This window comes from Rousettus aegyptiacus, unplaced genomic scaffold, assembly GCF_014176215.1.
Source record: "Rousettus aegyptiacus isolate mRouAeg1 unplaced genomic scaffold, mRouAeg1.p scaffold_m13_p_12, whole genome shotgun sequence".
Lineage (NCBI taxonomy): Eukaryota > Metazoa > Chordata > Mammalia > Chiroptera > Pteropodidae > Rousettus > Rousettus aegyptiacus.
This window is the reverse complement of record NW_023416287.1, coordinates 25,442,183-25,458,352: the sequence shown is the minus strand read 5'-3', so window position 1 is coordinate 25,458,352 and position 16,170 is coordinate 25,442,183.

Sequence of the window (16,170 nt, the reverse complement as noted above, 5' to 3'; positions counted from 1 at the left end):
CCAGCTCAATGAGAAGGAACCAAGTAAAGGAGACAAAAGCAAGCAAACAAACAAATAAACAAATAAGGAAAAATGGGGGAGATTTAGAGTTGTTAAAAAGGAGAAACTCTCAACTTCTGGCACAGGCTCAAACCTGGAAACCCAGTGAGGTTTGCCCATCACTAATGATCACATAATAATATGTTCCCAGGGGAGGGGCTGAGAGAGGCTATTAAAATACCACAGCTCTGGTGCTGTATGGGAGAGGAGCTTTCTGAAACGTGGTCCCTGTCAGGTTTCCCTTGAGAGTCAAAGAAAAAAAAAATGACTCCAGTTTGGCTCCCACAAGGCAAAAAGTTGAGAAAACTAGCTGGGGACGTTTCTTTCCCCAGCCCAAGGTTAGACATGCCTGCATTTTCCTTGTATATTTCAAATGTGGTGATGGGCCAGCTTGTTAAGTGTGCTGGCTGGCTCATTGAGTGACTGGCAGAGAGCCGCAAGTGAGCGGAAACTAAACCATTTGTGGGGTATGAGGTGGCCAAGCAGCCAGAACCAGGCTTTGTGATGTCTTCAATCAAAACAGTTATTTCAAAAGATGTTGGCGACCTTGCATTTCCATCTCTCAAGTGGAGCACACATGGATCTTTGGGCATCTTGACTGATCACTGTGGCTGAGGAAAAGCCTTAATTTGACCATATCCTATAGGTTACACATGGTAGAGCTCAGTAAAAGTTTTCTTTTTAATCATTATTGTTGAAGTATAATTTAATGCAATTAACTTACCCATTTTAAGTGTGTAGTTCAAAGAGTTTTGACAAATGTATACATCTATGTAACCACTACTGAAATCAAGACAGGATATTTCCACCACTGTAAAACATTCCCTCATGCACCTTTTAAGTCAATACTGTCTTCTAACCCCAAGAAACCACTGATCTGTTTTCTGTCACTATAAATTAGTTTTGTCTCTTCTAGGATGCCATACATATAGAGTGATGCAGTATGTGTTCTTTTGCATTTGGCTTCTTTTGCTTAGGACAACGTTTTTGAATTTCACTGATGTTAGGGGTATCCAGATAGCATTTATTTTTATTGCTGGGCAGTACTTCAGTGTATGAAAAAAGCCATGGTGTATTTCATGGACATTTGTTTGTTTGTTTTTTAATGGAAATAAGATACTGTCTTATAAGGAGTAAAGAGGGTAGAGAACACAGAAGGAGGGGTTAGGACAGTTGTAGAAATATGAGCAAAAGACTTAAATCGGCACATCACAAAGACAATATTTAAATACCAACAGCTGAAAATGAAAGCTAAACAGTTACCATCATATCTTCACCAAAATGGCTAAAATGAAAAAAACACTGATAATACCCACTGTTGGCAAGACTATAGACCGAAGAAAATTCTTATGCTGTGCTTAGAGTACTGTAAATTGATACTGTCATTTTTGAAAACTGCTTGGCAGTATAAACTAAAACATAGCACACACACAATTGCTGTGATCCAGCAATTCCACTCCTAGATTTATGCACAATAGAAACACAGACATATGTGCTCCAAGGGATATGTTCTGAAATGTTCATAGCAGCACTGTTCATAATAATCCAAAATGCCAAGTCATTTAAGCATCTATCCATCAACAGTAGAATGGATACACAACAGTAACAGTGAATATTATGTAACCACACATACAACACAGGAAAAGATGAATATTTAACAAACAGTATGGTGAGCATAAGAAACCAGATACAAAAGAGTACATACCATGTAATTCATTTACATTCATTTCTAAAACTCTGTCTCTAGTGTTAGAAGTTAGGCTAGCTGTTGCCCTTGGTGGGAGTAGTAACAGAAAGAGACTATACCAAGAGCTTCCACAGTGCTGGTAATATTGTTTATTAATGTGTTCACTCTGGTGTGTTTATTTTGTGAAAATTCATTGACATCTGTACTTAGTAGTTTGGCACTTTTTCCACAAGAATGTTATTCAATAATGAATAGCAAAAAGTAAGAAAGCTTTTATATTCTCGACCTTCCACACTCATTTATACACAAACACACACACACACATTATGGGAACTGAGGAATTGTTATCCAAAGATGCTGCTAACAATGGGGTCATGGGGCAGGAGCAGGTGCTTAGTAGTCCATGTCCTTGTCAGGGAAGCCAAAATGATAGCAACACTAGACTGAGGTATCCTAGATAAGGCTTCAAAACACACTTGTAAGTGAAGATACCTGTTATATCCAGATGATCATATATCATTAAGTCAGTGTGAATGCTTGCAAATGTTTGTGAGGGTCCTAGTCCTTATTTCAGCAGTATGAAAAAGGAAATGTGGCCAATGGAACCCATCAGCTCATAATCACCCTTGATCTCTCTCACCAGTTGGTCATTAGTCCTGGTTTTTCAAAAAGTTAATTAAGGGGGGTCAGAAGAACTAATGGAGGGTTTGCAGTCATGGTTATAAGTCAGATGGAGCAATATGAAAGGTGATATTAAGTGCTCATTTCTTAAAATATCTCCCTCCATACTGTTTGAAATAGCAGTCTTGTAGATTCATTCATATTGGTTAAGGCTTTTCAACTCTAAAAATATGGCTCATTGTAAAAAAGAATTATCAGTCATAACTAGCCAACATTCTTACTCCTTATTCCAGGCAAGATGGTGGCTGTTACTACAGCCATGGTTGTTTCTTGAGGCAATCAACTCTTCTACGTCTGCTGGCCTACGTGGGTATAAGACAAACACACAACTTTTCCCCTGTGCTTTTTTTCTCAGTATATGCAAGATAATTTGGAATCTTTCAAAATGAACTGTGAAATTAGTTAAATTACAAAAAAATAATAATAATGGTAAGTATGTAAAATATCCATCTCCGTTTCTGAAATACCTAAAGAATGTCTGTGTTTCTGTTTTGCATCTACTCTAGTAAACAGCTTTAGTTCAGTGAAAAGAATCTTTGAGTCGATTTTGACGGATCTGAAGCCTTAGTCTTAGGTTAGTGTTGTGTGAGCTTAGATAAGACCCTCAATCCTAACCAGCCTCAGTTTCCTCATTTGTAAATAATAAATGATATGACATGAATGATATAAGCTGTGTATAGGTTACAGGTGTCTTCCAAGTTGTAAAATGTACTGCATCAGGCTCTCATAGTGGCCTCTGGACCAGCAATGTCATCATCACCTGGAATTTGTGAGAAATGGAATTTCTTGGCCCTATCCCAGACCTACTGAATTAGAAACTCAGGCTGTGGGGCCCAAGAATCTATTTTTAACAAGGCCTCCAGGTGATTCTCAGGCTCAGTCAGGTTTGAGAGCCACTCTACTACTCAGACACATGTCAGCTTTTTATTAGAAAACTTCCCTTGTCTCTCAAGGTCTTGTCTCAGAACCTAATTAAGATACTTTGCCTTCTCAGAAAGTGTGGTGAAGCTTTTGCTCTTTCTCCCTGGGTTATCCCTAATTCTCTCATCAGGGTGGGGAATGACTTAGCTAATGGTGAGATGGGCAGAGTCAGTTCACCATGTAGACTGGACTCTTGGCTTTTACTCTGAAAATTCCCTGCTTAAAGCTGTTACTGAATTAATTTTGTTTTCTTAAAGTACGCATGCCTGGTGTAGGTCAGGTGGAACTTTTAGAAACCAGCCTAAAAATTGGGGGGGGGGCTCCTCCCTGGGGTGTGAGCCAAGAAATCAGTGGCCACCACTGCAACTGCCTACATGGTATCTGCTCCATGAACTCGGGCCTCTTTACAGGTAAGTTCTAGATAAGAAAGGTCAGGAGCAAGTGGGCAGTTCCTATTGCCTTTAGGTCCAAGCCATGCCTTCCCCCAGACACAAAATGCTAGAAACCTTCCATCCATGTGGAAGTTAAAATTCTGATGCTGGATTGAACTCTTATCTTGCAATTTGGATCTGTTCACAATTGATTTAAGCCAAAACAGAAAGAGGAGCATCTACTACAGTAGACCAGCAGTGGAAACTAATTTTGATATTAGTTCTAATGGTGGGCTCCTTCTTCCCTGGGAACCTATGCAGAGCTCTGTTCCACTTTGCTGATCCAGTCTTAGATGTTCTCACTTTGTTCCACTTTCTAGTCTGCTGGACAAAAAATCCTACTTTTTGGATCTCTTACATTGTGGAAAAGATGAACACATGCCAAGTTCACTGAATGCTCAAGTCTAACCAAGCCCCTTTCCAGCTCCCATTCTCAACTCTGCCCATATTTTTAAAAAATCTCATTTCCGATACTTGTTCCTAGTCTAGTAGCAGTTTCTGATACCAAAGCATGTTAGCTATCACTGTATACTAAACCACCTGAAGCTCGGCTAGGGCTGGAAGATGTACTCTCAAGGTGATTCACTTACTTGGTTGGCAAGTCAGTACTGGCTGTCAGCAGGGAACTCAGGTGGAAACATGGGCCACAGACCTTTGTTCCTCTCCACATAAGCCTTTCCATGAGATCCTTAAATTTCATCGCGGCACCATGGTTAGGTTCCAAGAATGAGCATCCAAAGATCAGAGGCATTTTTCAGACCTGTCTTTGGAAATCATATAGGATCACTTCCACCACACTCTGCTGGTTAAGGCACTTACAAAAGCTGCCCAGACAGAGGGGGAGGGGTACATTGACTCTACCTCTTGATGGAAGTGGTGAGGTTCTAGAAAAACCCTTGGGATAGGAGACACTGCTGTAGTCATCTTTTGAAAATACAATCTGCCACTGAATTCTCTCACAGCATCTTTCATAAAATTTCATTAAAATGCAAATATTCCTGGAAAGGAAATATGATAAACAGTTATCAGTCATTGATGTCCTACTGAAGATGTATTTATTAGGCACTGGGCTAAGAGGGAAAAGATGTGCACTGATTAAAGGTAATGACAACAGCTTCCAGTTGTGAGTACTTACCAGGTGCCAAGCACTATGCTACACAATTTACATGTGTAACCTCATTCTATGCTTGTAACCAACCTACGAGGTAGTTATTATTATTTCTGTTTGATAACTAAGAATCCTAAGCTTAAAGAGATTTGGGCAATTTGTCTGAAGCCACACAGTTTCAAAGAGGTAGTTCTGGGATTCCAACTCATCCAGTCTCATGTCAACTCCTCAGTCTGGTTTTGAGCCCTCTCTCTACCTACGAAGTAGAATTAAAAAGAACAACAAAACTTTACTTTTGAAATAATTTTGTTATAGAAAAACTATAAAATAATATATAAAGTTCCTTTATATTCTTTACCCAGACACCACTATGTTAACTCCTTGTCTGACCACGACACAATGATCCAAACAGGGAGATTAACTTTGGTACATTAACTCAACTACAGATGTTTTTGAACTTCACACACTTTTCCAAAAATGTCCCTTAATATTCCAAGGTCTAACCTAGGATTCTACATCGTATTTGATTGCTACTTCTCCTTATTTTTCCCCAATCTGTGACCATTCTTCAGTCTTCCTATCTTTCATATTTTCACTTTTAGAAAGTACCACTCAGTTATTTTTGTAGAATATCTCTCCATTTGGGTTTCTCTGACTTTTCCCTCATGATTAGATTGAAGTTAAGAATCTTTGTCAAGGACACCAGGAAAGGAGGATGTTGGACCCTCCTCAGGGCACCACATCGGAGGGCACATGATGGTGATGTCTTATTACTTTGAGCACTTATCAGACAGCATTTTTATGTAAAGAAGTGGCAGAAAAAAAGAACACATTAATTTGACTTGGAAGTAGGTAATTCTATGTAGAAATGCTGTTATGAATAGGGTGATGAATAATTATGAGCCTTCCTATACCAAGCATGAAATGTATCACTTTATTGAAATTTACTAATCGGATATTCAGAAGAACTGTCTAGGATGGAGATGATTTCTCAGGGGACTGGTCTCCATAGCCTTGTAGGGAATCTGGTAATAGTGCCAACTTGTGGGAGACAACATCCATTCTCAAGGGGCTCTGGGAAGTCGGAGTAGAAAGAGGGTATGTCTAGAGAAAATCCGGGTCTTATAAGAGTAGGTCATTGTTTTAGGCCACTAGCTGAATCCTACTGAAATTCCAGTCTTTAGTGCTCCCAAATCTTCTCTTCCACTGTTCCATTGAGAGACAGCCTGGCTGGAAGGGAAGGAGGCCAGAATTTGTGGCCTGGAGACCTGGTTCTGCATGCTAGCATCCTCACTTACTACTCTCTCCAGCCTTGTCTCCATTTGAAAAATGATGATGCCTGCCTGTGAGAAGGACAGCACTGAGCACTTTCTATTCTGCTAATACCTAACAGGTGGAAGCTGGTTTTGACAGAGCAGCAATGTGGTATATAAAAAAATAAAGCATAGAAATTTAAAGTTGGATACTCCTATTTCTCAATCTCAGCTCTGCCATTTTCTAGCTGGGTGGCTTTGAGTACATTATGAAACTCACAACATAAATTTTTAGAAAACGTTGAGAGACATCCCTAATTTGTAGGATATGGTAACAATAATGTATAGAATGTTCCTGGCATATAATAGATGTCCAAATCCAGGCCACCTTTATTTTTATAATTCTTGATTACATCTTTAGCTAGTTAGTTCTAATCTTGGTCTCTTTCTAGGCAAAATCCTCCCTTTAGGGTGAACTCAGGACCATGAACTCGATTATATGGGTTCTTGGCCCTCGAACTTATTTCCTGAGAAGAACTAAAATCCATGGATCTCCATCATATCAGGATATAATAGCAATGAGACTGTCTTTTAAATGGCAGAATGCTTCACACCAGGGAAAGGAAGAAAACTTTATGACTCAGAACTGATTTTCCTCCAAACTCTCAAAATGCTTGAAAACTTCTATATTCTCTATGGATACCTAGGTCTTGATACATTTCTAAAGTATCGATGCAAAACGTAGGCAGTTTGGAAATGGCTTCTTGATCAGATGACAGCAGTTGACCTGGAATGGATTTTCTTTTTCATCATGTAGTTGTTGGTTGCATTTCAAAGTGGGAGAAAAGTCCTTAGCTTAAAACGAAACAATGCTGTTGATGAGTATATCTTCAGCAGGCTGGAGTTAGGGTTGAGGATCACTCCTATGAGAGTGAGTGGGGTACGAGTTGTGCAACTTGATATCTTTTACACAATGTATACGAAAATATAAACCATGGTGTTTATATTTTTTCATTATAGGGTGAGTGAAAGTTACTAGAAATAAGAAGACCTGAGTCCCAGACCCCCTTCTACCACTTAGTTGTTATAAGACACTGGAAAGGTAACGGTGCCTCTCTTGGACTTACTTGTTTCATCTGGAAACTTGTGGGAACAAAACCTATGGACTGATACTATGGATACATCATGTGTAATCTCCAGGGTACTGTGGCCAACAGATACACATGGTGGGTGCTTAAAAAGTAGTTGATGAATTTAGTAGAGTTTAGACCTAGTCCATGCTTGGTTGGGTTGGCCTTGGGCACACTGAGCATTTCCTGTAAAATAAAGGTACTGAGCATCATTGGCTGCAAAAGTTACTCTACTTCCAGACATCTCTGTTTGTTGGTCTCCATGTCTGTGCGTACACATACACAAGTATGAGCATTCCACCAAAGATGTCAAGTATACATTCTATAGCAGCAATCACCTGTCTTGAAGACACATGCTTTCAATCAGATTGAAAGCCTAATGTCCTTTGCTTTGTAACCTTCAGAAGCCAAGGCCTTCCCAGGAAAATGCAAATAATGGAATATTGTAATCTCCCCTTATCTGTGGGGGATATGTTCCAAGACCCCCAGTGGGTCCCTGAAACCTCAGATAGTACCAAACTCTATATATACTATGTTTTTTCCTATACATAGATACCTATGATAAAGTTTACAACTTCTCTTTGGCATACTCAAATTTCCAGCATCACTACTCTTGTACTTTGGGGCCATTATTAAGTAGAATAAGGGTGAGTTGGACACAAGCACTGTGATACTGCGACAGCTGATCAGTAACTAAGCCAGCTACTCACTAATAGACAGGTAGCATGTACAACGTGGATATGCTATGCTAGACAAAGAGATGATTCACATCCCAGAAGGAACAGAGTGGGACAGCGCAAGATTTCATCATCCTCAGAATGGCATGAATTTAAAACTTCTGAATTGTTTATTTCTGGAATTTTCCATTTAATATTTTTGGATCATGGTTGATCACAAGTAACTGAAACTGCCAAAAGTGAAACTGTACATAAGGCAGGGACTGGTGTATAATGTTTTCACTACAACTGTTTTTAACACAACAAGAAGAAGCATTTTATTTAATCAAACAATAATCTGTTTTCCCTCTCTCCTTAAAGTAGTTACAACTACTGAATATCTCAAGGGAGTCTCCTTAGAGTTTCTAGAAATATTTACCTCAAACTCGAGCTCAAATCTTTAAAACAAATAAGATTTACAATGTAAACATGGCCAGCAAGTAAAATTCTTAAAAATAAGTTTCACAAAGAACATTCCTAGGGGAATGTTACTTTATTCATGACAAGTTACAGGAAGGCAGATGTTCTATGCCGAACACACATTTTCCTGCATATTGATAGGTGGTAAAATTCTGTCAATCTCTCATACTGATGGAGATTTGCAGTTTTTTTAAAAAAGAATCTTACTCTAATTAAAATTATTTTAACAAAGCCATCAGCAGACATTGCAAAAGATACTTTTCAAAATACAGTTCAGTGTGCAATTCCCTAGCGCTGCCATAACTGGGAACCACAACTGGGCGACTTCAAAAGACAGAAATTTATTTTCTCACAGTTTTGGAGCTAGAAGTCCAAAATCAAGATGTTGGCAGAGCTGTGCTCACTCTGAAGCCTGTAGGGGAGAATTCTCAGTTGCTCCCTCATTTCTAGTACCTGTAGCAATCCTTGGCGTGGGGCTGCAGCACTTTAATCTCTGCTTCTACCATCACATGGCATCCTATCTCTGTGTGTCTCTTCTCTTCTTATAAGGACACAAGTCCTATTGGATTAAGGGCCAATGTTACTTCAGCATAACCTCATCTTAACTAAACTACATCTGCAAAGACCCTATTTCCAAATAAGGTTACATTCTGAGGTTTTGGAGATCAGGATTTCTACATAACTTTTTAGGGCACATGATCCAAACCATAGCATTCAGATACCTGAAAATATCTATTCAATATGGAAAATAAAGCTGAGCACATTTGCAAGGAGTTGGAGAAGCAAAAAGAGTAAATGATGGATATATGCTAGCCCACATATTTCATGTGATCATAAAACTATATAATTTATACTTTAAAGGGACAGTAAGGATCTGTTGACCTTTTTATCCAGTGCATGCACTTTTCCACAGCATATTTGTTGTGTGGTCAGTTAGATTCTGCTTGAAAATTTCAATGGTGTTGAGAATTAATTGTTTCATGAAGGCTACCATTCCAATGTTTGACTTTCTAGGCTGTAGAAAATCTTAATTGAGCAAAAATCTGCCTCCTAGAATCATGTAGCTACCGTCAGGGGTCTTGCTCTCTAGACTAACCCAGGGCCTAGGGGTGTCACAGCACCACCTGTGACAATCTTCTTAATTGATGACAGTAAAGAGTGCTGTGTTATGTGTTCTCAGTTTCTTATCTTTGGTTTACACAACTCAGCTGCTGTGGGACTTAGTGCCACAACCCAATCTGAGCAGTTCCCTATGAGTATCACCCTAAACCTGGATTAGCCAAGAATAACGTGACCAGGAATCTATATAGAAATGGGCTCAGCATAGATAATCAATCCCTTCTCACAAATGTTTCCTCCTCATAGTCACATGGATTTCTCATTTTCAATGACATCTTTAGTATTGGACATTGTGCCCACCTCTATTTGGACTTTCCCCTCCTCTGACTTGCATTATAACTGATTATTCTGGTTCTCTTCTATACCTCTGACTGCCTTTAAGCTACTTCCTTTCTCCATTCTTTGGTTTCTCTTTCCCCTCCAACTAGAAATTGAGGGCATGATCTGATATGCATACATAATCCCAACTATTCCCACTGTGCTAGAGTGCATTTTATATAATATCTTATTCCCTCTCATACCCTCACTATACTTCCCCACACCGTCGACTTCAGGCTTGGCCATGTGACTTGCTTTGGCAATGGAATGTAAGTGGATATTATATATACCATATCTGAGTATGAGCTTTAAATGTGCTTATGTGATTGGCTCTGTGTCCTCTCTTACTCTGACCTTTCACCATGAGAACAGTATGTACCAGATGCACATGTGGCCTGGAACAGAGCAGCAGAACCACAGAACTGCAGCTGACTTTCGGGTGACATGACAGGTGAGCAACAATAGACTTTTATTGTTATAAGATACTGAGACTTGGGGGATATTTGTTATGCAGCATAACCTAGTGAAATATGACAAACATAATCATTTTCAGATCTACCATGGCTTCTTTCTAGTACCACACAGCCCACATTTCTAACTGCATGTTACACTGGCATCTCAAAATTAGTTTGTTTAAAAATTAACTCATTGAAGTTTTGCTTTGTTTTCTTTTCCCTCAAAACAGTTCCTCCTTCTGACTTCCCTATTTCTATAAATATGACCTTGATCCTTGCAGCCAATTGGACTTCAAACCTTGAAAACAGCTTCTAATCTCTCTTTCTTACTACTTCCACATTTAGCTAACTGACAAGCCTGTTAAATTTTTTTTCTTTATTTCAATAAATGTTTATGAAAACCTACTATAGGTCTAGCATGGTCCTTGTCTCTGTGGAATTTAAAGATGAGTAAGATACAGCCCCTGTCCTCAAGAAGTCTTTAGTCTGGTCTGGGAATAGGATTATAAAGATGACTTCAGCACCATACAATTCATACTATAATAAAATTATCTTGCAGGAGAGGAGAGGCATTTAGCCCAATGTGGGCATTCACAGAAGGCTGCATGGGGAAATGATGCCTGAGTTGGCATTTCAAGAATGAGTAAGTAGTATGGAGGAAAGGGGGATGGGAACATGGCAAGCAAACAGACTATTCTGAGAAGAACCAGGAAGACATGATTAAATGTGGTGTATTTTGGTAATATCACATGATTCAATGTTATGGGAGAATTGAGGAGGGTCTAGGCTATAGAAAAGTTTGTACACCATGTCACACAGCTTAGAGTTCAACCTACAGCGTTTCAAAAGAAAGGCATGGTCAAATCTTGCCTCCCTAGTAGGAAGGTGAATTATTTTTTATTTTAATTAAAACAGAAAACATTCTATAGCGCCATTTGAAGTGCTATGGAAACATTAGTCCATTTATTTCTAACAGCCTTAGAAGATATGAACTTACTATGATTTATCAGTTTATATATGAAACAAAGGAGACAGAAAGAAATTTAAAAAAAAACATGTCCCTGGCCATACAGAAGCGTGAGAGAGTCCAGGCAATGTGGCATCAAAGTTAAATGTTGTAACTGCACTATTTGTAATGGCCAGATGTAGAGAGACCAGTTAGAAGGGGATTAAAAAATATTAGAAGAACTAGGTTGAGGTACTATGGATGTCATAGTGATTAAACTTAGGAAAATTTTATGTGGTTAGATAAGGAGAACTTGAGGTTGAATGAAGGAAGGAGTGCTCAGCAGAGGAAGAAGAAAAGCTTAACTTAGAAGTTTCTGGTTTGGCTGAAGTACTATAAGTGGTGTCATAAGTGAGATGCAGATTATAAGGGAAGCAGCAGATTTGTGAGGGAGGCAATAAATTCTGTTTGGCGTATGTTGATTAGAGTAAGCCAGAGGACAGGAGGTTGAGAGTTGACTTAGAGGCAGGAAGGTAGAGATGGCAAGCTCCCATCATCACCATGCTATTCAGGTACTTTTATCTCGTAGTTGAAAGGCATGACTTAAGCCTCCTAACAGACTCACCTAATGACTGTTCTTCCCAACTCCAACAAATTCCACACTCAACATTAATCTGAATGTGCATGTTGATTATGTCTTTATCCACCTGACACCTTTCCGAGGCTCCCCACTACTCATCCAACAGCTTTCATCTTCCTAGTCTGGCTTCGAAGTTTCAGAAAATCAAGTTCCATCTATATTTCTAGTCTGTTTCTCCTTCAAATGCTTTATGCAAAGCCCATCTTCTAGCTTCACGTTCCCAAATGTTCCTGTCTTTCCAAAGTTTTGTTTTTGTGCATGTCATCTCCCTTTCCCAATGTCCAACTAATAAAATTCTATTTCAAAACTCATACAAAACACCCTTCTTCCAAAAACTTTCCCTAATTACTCCAGCCAGAAGAGATCTTTCCCATCTCTCAACTCCTGTTGTTGTGTATGGTTGACACCTCACCTTCCACAGGCTCATGTGCAATGGCTATTTAGCTGAAGATTCATTTGTATACATTTTATATTCTCTCTATAAATATGTATTAAATGAATACATTAATCAAGGTCAAGGTAAGAAATCATGTCTTTGGGTGCACTAAACTTAAAAACAGCTTGCTATGGTACTTTGAAGACCAATGACCATCTTTTCCCTATTCGATCTTCTTGAAAAATTTATCAATTGACCTTGCTTATATCTTTATGTCCAACATGATATGGGAGAGACATTAGGGAGCAAAGGGAATAATCTCTCTTGATCATATTCTCCATAAGTTCCACAAAATTTTTAAAGTTTTATGGGTTTAAAACAAGATGGTTTTTTCAGCCTATAAAGAAAACATATCCAAAGAAAAATTATGATAGCTGCTCTAAGGAGTGAGAAGGGAAATTAATTTTCACCCAAGTTTTCTAGCTCAGATGTTTATAGCCACATCAGCCCTAAGTTCCTTCCTTTATGCAAATCAGAGAACACAATATGTACTAGTCGCTGAAAGCCAAGATATACATTGCCTGAAATGTTGCATGCATGGTTGTTTTGCATGGTTATTTCAATTTTCAAATGTGCATGCACATTCTCCCAGAACTAGATCACAAGTGACATGGGAACAGAGATTTATCTCTGGGATGAGGGCTCCCTGTAGGACCTAGAGAATTAGGATTTAGAGGAGGGGCTTTGTGGATATTTACTGTATGAATTACAGTCATCCCTAAAGTCCTGGACATCTTTCTCAGTATCAAAGTCTTCTGTGAGAAGAAATAGTACTCCTAGGGAGATAATCATCTTTCAGTTATGTATCTTAAATTGTTATGCAGGGGAAGGGTGCATGAAATTGCATTTTTTAAAAAAGGCAATTATTTATTTTTAAACTGAGCTATTCCTGGAAAAGCTGTGTGTGTGTGTGTGTGTGAGAGAGAGAGAGAGAGAGAGAGAGAGAGAGAGAGAGAGAGAGAGAGAGAGAGAGATTCAGTTATGGCCATGCATGTGTTGTCTATACTAGAGCTAAAGTAATTCCCTTTTCCATATCTGTATTTAAATGAGGCACTAGCTAAAATTGGATATCACTATCCTAAGCTTCAGCTCACACTTAATGAAAGAGCCAGTATGAATTATTTACTGAATGTCATACTTCAGGTTTTAAATTCAATATATTGTGATACATATGCTACATAATTTAAGAGGTGAACAAATTACAATATGGCACCTGCCCATGCTTCTCCATTCGGTCATTTCTGCTACCTGGGTTAAAGTCTCCCTCACATCAATAATTTAGCAGAGACCCTCCAATTCTCTCCTTAAAAATAAGCCAGTATCCAAAAACCTACACAGGAAAGCAATCCATTTAACTTGGGACAAATCTCATATGCTGAATGATTTAACAGTCCAATTCTAAGTTTCAATAAGCCATTGAAATGTTGTGAGCAAGGGGATCAAATGTGAGAACAGAAAGTTTCCTTGATGAGCTTTACTCTCTGCCTTTTGCTATCTTGGGTCCCAGCTCTTGGTGTGTTAGATTTTTTTGATTATACTTAACCTCTAGTCTGTTCCTCTTTTGTGGGCCAGAATCTATTCTGCTTGTCTTTCCTGCTACTTTGGTTTTTCTCTTTCCTCTGTTTTCTTTCCCATTAGTAATTATTTATTAGTCTCTGAGGTGCAGCCCAGGATTTTTCATGGTATTTCTTTCACTTCCTCCAGCCCATTTGGTCACTGCTGAATGTTCAGAGGGGAGAGTAGGCTTTGACATGTTCGTTATGTAGATCTGGAGCAGAACAGTGGAAAAGCTATACAGTTACCAGTTCCCTGGCATCGTTTCTTCTTGGCTTTTTGGCCAGGAAGGACTGGTTAAGGAGGAAGTGTGGTTCGATGCTTAGAACACACAGTGGTGGAGAAGTCTGAGCCCTGGCTCTGTCTCCTGGCTCCTCCAACTCCATGTCTGAAAGCAACGCACTACTTAGTCTATTTCTTTTTGTTATTCTCTCCCTGTCCCCCACCACCATCTCTCTCTCTCTCTCTCTCTCTCTCTCTCTCTCTCTCTCTCTCTCTCTCTCTCTCTCTCTCCACTCCCCTCTTTATGCCCCCTTTCCCTCTTGGAAGTTAAGGTAAGAAACCTATTGTTTGTTGAAGCTCTTTCACCTTGCATAAATAAATGTAGGACAGGAACCAGTCCATTGAGCCTACGAGGAATTAAAAGTGATACTTTATGGTACTTTGATATCTTGAGTTGAGAGGACCACTGTATTATTTCTTAGAAAAGCTTGATTTCTCATATGAGCATGGATAGAAAGCTGGGATCATCCAGAACAATTTATAATCACTCTTCCTTTTCCTATCTGTAATGTCATCCCTATTTTTAGAGTAGCGCTTCCAGAATTTTATTTGGCACACAGATTACCTTGTTAATATGTTGATTTTGATTCAGTAGGTCTAAGATGGGGCCGGAGATCCTGCATTTCTAACAAACTCCCAGAGGATGCCCATCTGCTGGTCTTCAACTGCATTTAGAGTGGCTAGGTGTTCAGAATTCTCCAGCCCTTTAACTGTTTCTTTCTCCACCATGGCTAGACTGTCTCCTCTGGCAAGCTCTCCTTTTCTCTCCACTCTCCATTTAAACTTACCAGTCCTGTGTCCCACTGTCCAGGGGCCCTGTGCTATGTTATTACAATGAGTAGGCTTTTTTCATGGTTCTGCAACTACTTTTTCACCCTTGCCCCCAAAAGTTCATCCCTCTGAAGTCCATGCCCATAACTATACCTACATCTCCCTGCACTTGTCATTGTTATTTGTGATCAGATCCATCTCATCATTTGGTGGAGACTGGCATTTAATCATCATCTCCAATCTACCTCTTACAATCAGTCTATTATATCCGTACAGCCAGCCTAGCCAATATTTGCTCTCTCAATTTTCTTACTTATTTTTTAAAAATAAAAATGAACTTTACTCTCGCTTCACTGCAGGTACCCATTCCAAGAGCCACACCCTAGCCTTGGCTACTACCCAGAACTGCTACACATCGGAGCCCTGATATCTTACTCTCTCACCTCCTGTCCTTCCAAGTCTCTTCCGCTCTCCCTGTGGTGATCCTTGATCTTTTCATGCCACCATCCTTGATGTCTCCACTGTCTCCCAACCTCTTGTCTTTGTGTATGTAGCCTGAGTTCTATGTGATCACCCCAATCCTTCTCTCACAAGCACATCAGGTTCCTTATATTCCTATTTTTTTTCATGCTGCTTTTGGAGTGATATCATCATTTCTCCAATTTTTCCTAAACCCGAGAAATTGCACATGGCTAAAGAGAATCACCCAGTTGTGCCACAAAGTCTTGTCTTTGGGCCCTTGCACAACTCAACAGGTCATTCATTCACAGTTGTTCGGTTACTTGAGCCACTCTTCCAGACTTACCCCCTCCTCAAATCTCCAGTTCAGCCCATGTCCACACTCCTAATCTCAATGGATAACCTGCTAGTATTACATTAAAATGAGAGAAGCTCCCCTAGGTGAACTCATTCTGTCTTCCACTATCTATAAGCTTATCTTCATCCACACCCATCTTTACTTCCTTCTTCTACATTCTTAGATGATGAGGTATTTCTCCTTCTGGTAAGGCCAGACACCATCACCTTTGCACTGATCACTTTTCCTCCACTCATCCCATTTCTTCCAGGCTCGCATCAATTATTTCCAGGAGACTCTTTATCTTCAAACTCTACCTCCCTCCTTCCTCCTTTCTCTATGTCTGCAACTTGTTATATGTAATTCTCCAGCCTCACCTCCCACAGTTCCCAGCCCCACGCATTCATGAAACACTAGGCAGTTTCATGCCTTGGTAATTTTGCTAGTGCTGCCCTTTTGACTGGAAT